Genomic DNA, 10,957 nt, shown 5'->3' on the forward strand with positions numbered 1-10,957 from the left:
TCTAGAAGATCTGTTGAGTAAAGGCGTGATCCAAGCACTCTTTAGAAGAAGGAACGTGTGAGAAATATCTGAGGAAAAAGCTGCTACCACCACATTAAAGGCCCTGCATCTACCTCTCTGGCCGCATCAATGGAAAAATGACATTTGAACAGTAATATTCAGTCTTTCAGCTATTATTTGAAGACTTTAAGAGGTGGTGGATGGGACAAGTATCTATGAGGAAAATCTGTGTTACACGAGGATGAAACAGGGAAGAAGAAGAATGTTATAAGAAGACGAGAGAGAAAAGAAGAGGGGGGGACCTTTTTTGAAAACTAAAAATTGTAATCTTTTGCTTAGAGAAAGAAAGGCCATACAAGTAGTCATCAGCTTATGTCCGAGGAGAGTTTTTTGTCATATTCATCTATTATTTGCGTAGATTGCGGCCTTCTAGCCTGTTTATCAATTCTCCAATATCCCTAACCTAGGTTTCAAACTCATACTCTACAAATTTCATTGTATAAGACTCTTTGGGCCTGAGTCCATCTAGGGATTGGACCAAGTACAAATTGTGCACTTACAATACCCTAAGCCGGTTTAATCAGAAGTATATTTCTATAAGCTAAGCATCTCATCAAGTTTTACACTTGATGTCCTCTCCAACTGAGCTCTGACTTGGAACAGCTTTGCCTCAAGCTTTTTGGTCTTCTCAGCCAAGAAATTGTTCTCAAACCACAATACTCCAATAGTCTGATTAGCTTCATCAAACTTCGTGGAGATTTCTTTTCGTTCAAGCTCCATATCACTGAGCTTCTTGGTGGCCAACCTATACAACTTCTCATGCTTTTCCAAGACTTTGTATAATTTTATGTAGGCTATGTGGATGTCATCTTGCTCATCCATTTTTCAAACTTAGATTCCACCAAGTCTTCTTCTTCATCCACATTTTCAACAATCCCTTCAGTAGGATTTACGGTGGCAATGAAGGCATTTAGGATTCCAACATCCTCATTTTCTGAATCATCCTCTTGTTCAGTGTTGCTTAAGGTAGCCGTAAGGGCTTTGCTTTTCCCAATGGTCTTGAGATAAGTTGGACACTCTTGTTTCATGTGTCCAAAGCCTTGACATCCGAAACACCTAGGTCTAGAAGGAACAGTGTATTGACTGCCTTCCTTAGCATCCTTCTTTTCTTTGTCTTGGTTCTTGAATTGAGACGAATTGGACTGCCTTGTAATGTAGGATTTCATTTTGGAATTTTCATCGGCTGAAGACTCATCAGTGTCACTGCTCTTGGCCTTTAATGTCATGCTCTTTCCCTTACTCGATTTCCCAATCCTTGTCAAACCCAACTCATAGGTTTGTAGATTGCCAACCAACTCTGTCAAAGGAATTTTGTCAATATCCTTTGATTCCTCAATTGCCGTGATCTTGGCATGAAATTTTTTTGGTAGAGATCTGAGCACCTTTCTAATAATCTTGGGTTCAGAAATGGTTTCTCCAAGATTAAAGGCTGAGTTCACTATGTCTTTAAACTTGGCATAAAACTCATCGAATGATTCATCCTCCTCCATCTTGATCTCTTTAAGAGAAAGATGAACTAGGGCAAATTCTGTCTCCGGTCACAATTTGCATGAACAAACCTTTGCCTCACGCTTGCGCCACCTTTGACGGCCCTTAAAATAATCCTTATATATGTTTAGGGTTGTGAGAAAAGAAAGCTGAAATACGTATACACGGATTGGTGTGAAATCAGATCTGAAAAACTGATTTTCATAAATCTCGATAGATAGGTTATCTATCGAGCAGCTGTCGAGCATCGGGCTAAATCTACTTTTTAAACCTCGATAGATGCTATCTGTCGAACTAGCTGTCGAGTTTTAAAATCCAGCATTTCTTCACTTGTTTCTTGGACAGATTTGCATGACTTTAACACTTGGACTTGAACTCTTGTTTTTTGAAGTATTAAACACATCCTAGATCTACCCAATTACAAGTAAAGTGCGTTTTGTCAAAGGATTAGCCAATTCTAAATGACATATGTTCCTAACATGATTCACATATGTTCTAACACATCTTAATTCTTTCAGGGGGCTTTGAGCTTCCATAGCAACTTCCAGTCAAACTCCACGATAGGGGAAGGAGTGTCTTGGGAGATGATTTGTTTGTAATCTGTAAAGAGAAACAACCTTTTGGATCTGGTATCCATACAAGCTTGTCAGGCCTTAGTCTGATGGGGATAGGAATGGAGAGGATTAGGGCTGTAACCGAACTAAGCCGATCGTGAACAACTCGGGCTTGGCTCGATAAAAAGCTCATTCATGTTTGTTTGTTTATAAATAAGCCAAGCTTGAGCCTTAATTTTCAGCTTATTTGATAAACAGGCTAAGCCTGAGCAAAAAAATTTGTTCGTGAACAAGCTCGCGAACAATCGGGCTCAATACAACACAAGCCAAACTTAAGCTTGTATATAGCTTGATAAAAGGCTTGATATATATTTACTAAATAAACTAAATATTTTTATATTACACATATTTTAATAATAAAATTTCCCACATGAGATAACTTTTCAGTACCCATTACTTTAAGTTTTTTTTTTCTTTCCCTTTTTTTTAAAAACATTTTTAGCCAAAAAAAAAAAAAAGAAGAAAAAAGACCAGAGACTTCACTTTGTAGTTCACTCTTTTTTCAATTTCCACTTCTACCTTCTAGAGTTCTCTAGCTAGTACAGTTGTACTTCATGCATACAGCTGGACTTCACTCCACTTCTACCTCATAGAGTTCTCTAAAGACTCTAATACAGTAGTACTTCAATACTTCATATACAGCTGGACTTCACTATCTTATCCCTTTGTTGTCTTTTCATATTATTTTCGTGTGTTAGTTTAGTCATTTAGTTACTCCTTTCCATCGGAATGCTCTATATCTTGATACAGTTTAGTTTCTTCTCAGTTCTCTCTACCGAAACTTCACAATTTAATTCTATCATTGAACAAAAAAAACCCAATTTAGTTTTATTCAAACTGAAATTTTCAACTGTCACTTAATGAGTCCATGGCAATCCTATGCAGTCTGCAGCCTAAAACTCTTAGGCTATCTTGGAAAGACCGAAGCTTCTTTGAGAAGCTTCAATCTTTCTCTCTTTTATCATCAGTTTCTTTCTTTTCCCATCAGTTTCTCATCAGTTTCTTTCTTTTCCCCAAATTTTCACAAAGAATTGATCAGCTCTCTCTCTCTCTCTCTCTCTCTCTCTCTCTCATGAGGCCAAGAAATTCCACCAAATCTGCTCTATATCTCTTTGCAACAAATGAACAAGTCCTAGATTTGGAAGAGTTAGATGCTAGCAAAGAGGATTTAGAGTCCGGTGTTTACCGAATCACCATGTAATTTAAGGGTTCTAGTAGGTGTGCAAAGAGCTTTGACAACAACTCTAGATTCGGTGTAGTATTTGGCATCACTACCATCTTCGCTCTCTACTACCATCTTCGCTCTCTACCTCCATCCTCCAAGACGGTCATAGCCTTTTCTCACCATAGGTAAATTTTCATGTTTTAAAATTTTCTATATATTTTTATAGTTGTTTGCATTGTAGTTTGTTTGAAGATTATATTTGTGAAGGAAGTATGAAGATTATATTTGTGAATTGTATTTTGAACAAATATTATAGCTAGAGACAAGGAAGTATGAATGGATAGATTTAATTATGTAAAGCTTTAATTTGAGCAATTGCTAATCATAGGTGATTTAGAAGCATGAACAAATGAGTGTATTATTTTCTTATTTTTGTTTACTTGATTGTTGGAGATTTGAGCAGATTTGAGCACTTGAGAATGCAATTTTGCTAATCACAGGTGAATTAGATTCCAAGCAAAAAAGCTTGACTTGAGCTTGATGTTAAGCTTGAGCTTGGTTTGATTAATTTATCAAGCCAGGTCAAGCTGAGCTCAAGCTTTTGGGTTTCTCCACGAGCTCGAGTTCAAACATTATATTTAGGCTTGTCTCGAGCTCGAGCCAAGCTTGAGCATTTTATTTTTACTGATGAGCCAAACTCAAACAGGCACTATTCACTTCTTGGCTCGTTTACAGCCTTATTGGAGAATAACCTAGGTGTCTGGTGGGCCCTCGGTGCACCTAATTTGAAAAACAAGAAAAGCCTTACCAATTTTTTGATTGTACCACTTGATCTTCACCTCAAAGGCTATAAGATGGACCAAGATTGTGGACTCTTCTTTTGTTAAACAAACCCTAGCTGGGTAGCCACCAAGAATAGCGTTCTTAACACTTTACATGAGATTATCCAACGTACTGAAGTATCGACCACACAAGATCTCATTTCAGCATACATCGAAGTAACCTACATTTCACATTTGAGTTGACATTCCTATTACGATTACGAATTAATGTGTTTAGCATTCATGAGATTTTTTGTTCAATTGGTAGATCATCAAGATTGATATGTATAGATGATGGACTTGGTTCGAGTTTAATTGCATGTGTAGCATGTTGTGATAGTGGAAGTTTTGATATTAATTTGTTATGATAACAGAAGATATGTTACTAGTTTGTTGTGATATTAGAAACTCTATTATTAGTTTGTCGTGTGATAGAGCCTCCTTCAAAAGTATTCCATCATAAGATTTATTATAAAATTTGAATGAGATAAAATCAGTAAATCATCGCAGCGAAAGTATTCTTTGAAAATTTAACTTGAGAGTTCTGTCTCTTGCAATCAAAAAAATAAAATCCTGTTCAATAAAAATAAAAAATTCTTTGAACTTAATTGGCCGCTTTCTGGGTGCTGAGGCCAAAGTCAGTAGTGGCGAAGCTTCTTGAGTTGGGCTTATGAAATATAAATTGAGAGCTAATGTGCAAATCTAGTCCAGCATAGGGCATTTTGGGTGTGGACTTTGGTCGAGGATGGCATCACCAATGTCCTCAGCTTCGCTGATTGTCACTCTTTCATTGAAAGTCTTCAATTTTGTTTTCCTATTAATATCACTCATAGTCCTTACCTCTGATACAGCAACAGCATATATCGAAATTCTAATATCCACAGTAACCATCAAAGTACACTTTAATAATGTTTATGCCTACAGGTAAGTGCTGATTTTTTTTTGGTATTGAATTCATTCATAAGGAGTATAACTTCACATAGAGTAAAATAGTAAAAAAATAATACAATACCTAAAATCATAAACGACCAAAAATCTTAGGAATAAAATGTGGTTGCTGTTCTTATGGTTATCACTACTTTTGTTTGATATAATGTTAACGAGAACCTGAGACTGAAAATACAACACTTTTTCTTTATTCTTATATGCAGGTATATGCTTGCTACGAATGTCATTGGATTCGCATACACCCTCTTGCAAATTGTATTCTCAAATTTTCACATTACAATGGGAAATCACTTAATAAGCGGGGATGGCGGCGTTCTACTTGGTTTCTATGGTGATAAGGTAAATGTGATAAGGTATAATTATTGTGTGGGCTAGGATGAGCTAAAGAAGAGTGGGTCAAGATTGGAGTCAAAAAGGGCCCATCGAAGCGTTCCCATAGAAAGTTCGGGCCTAGGTAATTCAAGGAAAGTGTTAATCCAAAGACTGAGCCGAGGAAGGAAAGAGGCTCGGAATCCTGAAGAGAGGACTGGGGATTGTCAAGCCAAGCTTAGGATAACGCTTGGTGAAGTGAATAGTTCCTAGTCCGAGAAAGAATTGGAAGAAGCTTCTTGACGAAGCCACTGTCCCATCCGCATTAAATACACTGTACCAATCAAGTTTGCCGCATTAATGGATGAATAACCACTTTGAATATTGTCCCAATAGCCTGTTATTTACTCATCACCGTCTAAAAAAGAAGAGAAGGGAAGGATGGTATCTTGCCTGAAGGATCATCCACTCTACAGGTGGACGGCTGAGATGAAGGCACTGGAACTATAAATAGAAAAAGATCTCACATGTTGTGGGATTGGGTTTTCTTTCAAGAGAAAGAAAGAGAAAAGTGAGATCATTGTAAACACTCAATACAAGCATTAACTTGTATTTGTCACTTAATAGTAATTCTCCCCGGATATTCTGAGAGACCTGTAATAAAAGAAGAAATGTTACTTTTCAACAATATACATCAATCCTAAAGTTTCTTTTCTTTTCTTGAGTCTTTTATTTTTTAACTGTTAATCCAAAGACCTATCTCTTACAAATTAATTGTTTTGGATAAAGGCTCAACCCAGATTGGGTTGCTTGGTTTTTACCCTATACAATTATCATATAATTATTTCTTGTGTGTGTTAAATGACGTTAGTTTCCGCAGTTTTCTTTTTCAATCTTGTTATGGCAATCTTAGTTTCTCTAGGGCCTATTATTGGCTGAATAGATTAACGATTTTTGGAAAAGTCATGATGTATAGTTTTTTGTTCCGCCCAGAAAGAAAATTAAATATTTTTTGACTTAGCAAGTCCAAAACATGATAGCTTGGATCAGTTTGGATTTCCGAACCATTTTTAAGAAAACAATGTAAACTTTCGGTTGCCTTGCTAGAATACGTTCAGGTTGAATTGCATAGCGTTTTTAATTATAGGATGGTTCGAATTGGAGCTTGGGCGTGGAATGGCCTTGAACCTTGCAAGGTGTTGATTTGGGCAGAATTTCAACTTAAATTTACTGCCTTGTGAGTTGTGATGACATCAAATAAGTCCTATTTAATTTCCACGAATAACCCAACAAGGCAACAAGCTCACTAAGAAACTCACAAGACAACAAAAATTGGGGTGAAAATCCTCCCTATAACACAAGTCTAAGCAGATATCATACTTAGATATAATCTTTTTATTTTTTTTAAAACTCAATTGAAAGAGTAGTAGAGGCTGACCCAAAACTACTTAATTATTCTTATAGGTTATATTATACCTATTAGCCACATGTGCTGCTGTAGGATTTGGAGTTACAAAAGATTTGAGGACAACATTAGATGGAATGTGCCTAGTTATTGACAAATCTTTTTATGAGAAGGCATATGCATCACCTAGCCTCCTCCTCCTCGATCGCCTTTGTCTGCACTGCTATATTATCAGTTATATCTTTGTATGCACTTCCAAAGAAAGTTTGATTGTCATGAAGAAAGCAATTTCTATCAAAGCTCATTGCTTGAAGTTTCTTTTCTTTTCTAAGCTTTTGATGTAAGATTTTCTCCATGAGAAGATTTAATGTGGCCTAAATAGAGTTTATCATAATTATTTAATTATCTGTTTGTTTTGTTAGATAGTTTTTAATTATCTATTTAATGTGGCCTAAATAGAGTTTAATTTTCTCCATTAGAAGATTTAATTATTTAATTATCATAATATATAAAGATAGTTTTTAACAATTTTCAAAGAAAAATTATTTTTAGTAAACAGAAAATCTTATTAAAAATATGACTTATTTTTAAGAGTTTGCTTACCACTAATTTTTTTTAGAAAAGAGCTCTATCTCTCATAAGAAAATGTTTTCCAACTCATTTTTAAGGCCACTTTCAAACATAGGAAAATAAGATAGTTTTCTGAAAATATTTTTTGAAAAATGACTCATTTTTTCAGAAAACTTTTATGTTGAAACAAACGGCATATATTTGGATTTATTTAATTTAATAATAATAACTCGCTGCAAAAAAAAAAGAAAAAAAAAGTAATACAAGTGATAGATAAAGACTCATCTAGGATTTTATTTGTGAATAGTCACTTAAAAGTTATTTGGTGAATAAACATTCAGTTACTTGATAATTAATTGTTAATGATACTCCTTGATAGAAGAGTATAAACAGAGAACCAACTTTAGAATTTTAGAAGGTCTCTGTGTGGTTTGTTTGTTTTGTTTTTTTTTTTTTGTTGTAAACAACACGCTGGCCCACCACCTGACTTTCACAATAAGGGGGAGCATAATTTGATTTGTAAACTAAATAAGAGTCTCTATGGTCTCAAACAAGCATCCAGACAATGGTTTGAGAAGTTTCCCTCAACTATTCTGCAAATGAGGTTTGTTTAATCCAAGTCTGACTAGTTCACTCATGTACAAGGAGCTTCATTCACAGTTTTATTGGTACATTTTGATGATATACTTTTGACAGGAAACAATATTGATTGTGTCAACAATTTGAAGAAAGTTCTTCATGCTAAGTTTGGTTTGAAGAATCTAGGATCATTGAGGTATTTTCTGGGAATAGAAGTAGCTAGGACTAACGAAGGAATCAGTCTTAACCAAAGGAAGTATGCTTTGGAAATACTCAATGATCCTAGATCCTTCAAATCAAACTTAGCCGCAAGAACTTTCTTCAAATTGTTGACACAATCAACATTGTTTTCTGTCAAAAGTATATCACCAACATATACCAATAAAACTGTGAATGAAACTCCTTGTACATAAGTGAACAAGGAGTAGTCAGACTTGGATTGAACAAACCCCATTTGTAGAATAGTTGAGGAAAACTTCTCAAACCATTGTTTGGATGCTTGTTTGAAACCATAGAGACTCTTATTTAGTTTACAAACCAAATTATGCTCCCCCTTGTTGTGAAAGCCAGGTGGTAAACACATATAAACATCCTTAAGCAACTCACCATGGAGAAATGCATTATTCACATCTATTTGATGAAAAAACCACCCTTTCACAACAGCCAATGACAAAACAATCCTAATTGAGACTGATTTTGCAACGAGAGAAAAGGTTTCTGAGTAGTCCAGCCCATGCTTTTGAGTAAAACCCTTGGTAACAAGCCTTGCCTTATACCTTTCAATGGATCCATTAGGTAAGTATTTAACTCTATAAACCCACTTGTAGCCAATGACAGACTTACTAGGAGGTAAAGGGGTTAAAGTCCAAGTATGATTCACCTCTAATGCCTTAATTTCCTTGTCCATGGCAGCTCTTTACTCAGGAAATTAAACTACTTGTTGAAAAGAGACAGGTTCTGATGGAGCAGAAGAGACAGCCATGACAAAGGAATGAAAGATAGGTCCAAGATGGAAGTAACTCAAGTGATTTGAAAGAACATAAGGCATACCAGGACAAGGTTTGGTACTAGCAAATTTACAAGAGTAATCAAACAAGTATGAAGGAGGTTTGTGAGACCTAGAGGACCTCCTGAGGGGAACAAGGGAATTGGAAGCACAGGGAAGAGGATTAGATGACTGGGAAGTAAGAGGAGAATTTGTAGCAACAATAGGATCAGCAAAAGAAGAATCTACAGAAAATTGTTCTGCAGAAGCATGATTTGGTGAAGGGTCAGAAATAGCAGGAATGGGAAGTGAACCAAGGTTAGATGGAGTAATGGAGGAAGGGTAAGGAACAAGGTCAGAATTAGCACAATCAACAGAAGCATGAGGAAAAACAAAATCATCTAAAAAGGAAATGGAAGGTTAAGAACACTCAGCATAAGGAAAAATGGTTTCATAAAAGACAATGTCTCGAGAAATGTAAACAGAATTAGACTGAATATCAAGGACATTGTAACCCTTAATGCCATGAGGATAGCTAAGAAACACACATTTTTTGGCCCTAGGTGCAAACTTGTGCCTATTGGAAGATAAAGTAGAAATGAAACACAAGCAACCAAAATTTCTTAAATGTGTATAAGGAGCAGAATTAAAAAGTAATTCATAAGGACTTTTATTACCCAAAGCTTTAGAAGGAATCCTATTAATGAGATGAACAGCTGTTAAGATGCAGTCACCCAAAAACACAAAGGAAGTTTAGACTGAAACTTCAAAGCCCTTGTAACATTAAGGATGTGTTAATGCTTCCTCTCAGCAATGCCATTTTGCTAAGGAGTATCAACACATGAGAGCTGATGCAATATGCCATTAGAATGAAAAAATTCCTTTAAGAAAAACTTTGTAAGAAACACTCTGTGCCATTGTCACTTCTAATGGTTTTAATTTTGCAATTAAATTGAGTAAAAACCATAGTTGCAAAGGTAGGAAATAGATATTGAGTTTCAGATTTGTGTTTAAGCAAATAGGCCCATGTGCATCTAGTAAAGTCATCCACAATAGTAAAAAAATACTTGTAACCTTCAATAGTAGCAGTGGAAAATGGACCCCACAAATCACAATGAAGCAATTCAAAAGGTTTAGTAGTTACATGTTCACTAGAAGGAAAAGATAGCCTTTTTTGTTTTGCAAAATGGCAAACATCATAGCAAGATGCCTTATTAGGAATATCAAAATCTACAATTTGCTTCAACAATTGAAGTTTAGGCAAAGAGGGGTGACCTAATCTAGAATGCCATAAATCTGAAGAAGAAATGTGATTGACATTGGTGGCAAGAGCAGCTGAACTTGAAGGATGAACTGAAGCCTGCAGCAAGTACAAACCATTGCTTTCCTTACCCAGACCAATCATGCTCCATCGAGCAAGGTCTGGGATAAAACACCAATCACTAAGAAAAATAAGGCAACAAAGCTTGGCCTGAGTAAGTTTGCTAATAGAAACAAGTTTGAAACTGAACGAAGGAACACATAGGAAACAATGTTGATTGTGTCAACAATTTGAAGAAAGTTCTTGATGCTAAGTTTGGTTTGAAGGATCTAGGATCATTGAGGTATATTCTGGGAATAGAAGTAGCTAGGACTAATGAAGGAATCAATCTTAACCAAAGGAAGTATGCTTTGGAAATACTCAAGGACTCTGGTTTTCTTGGCAGCAAACCTGTTAAGTTACCCATGGAACAAAACTTGAAGTTATCCAAGTATAAAGGCAAGTTATTGGAGGAACTAGGTCAATTTAGAAGATTATTTGGAAGACTGTTATACCTTACCTTGACAAGACCTGATTTGACTTATGCAGTGCATATGTTGAGCCAGTTTGTTTCACAGCCAAGGGAACCACACTTACAAGTAGCTCATAGGGTGCTCCAATTCATTAAAGGGTCACTAGGTAAAGGCATATTCTTTCCAAGCAATACAAAGTTGCATATCAAGCCCTTTTGTGATGCGGATTGGGCTGGATGC

General features: G+C 35.9%; 1 pseudogene; it reads left to right on the plus strand.

The window, feature by feature from the left end:
- Positions 1–4,885: 4,885 nt before the first annotated feature.
- LOC142641987 (CASP-like protein 4D1) lies at positions 4,886–7,080 on the plus strand (annotated as a pseudogene).
- The last annotated feature ends 3,877 nt before the right edge of the window (positions 7,081–10,957 follow it).

The sequence above is a fragment of the Castanea sativa genome, chromosome 7 (assembly GCF_040712315.1).
Source record: "Castanea sativa cultivar Marrone di Chiusa Pesio chromosome 7, ASM4071231v1".
Lineage (NCBI taxonomy): Eukaryota > Viridiplantae > Streptophyta > Magnoliopsida > Fagales > Fagaceae > Castanea > Castanea sativa.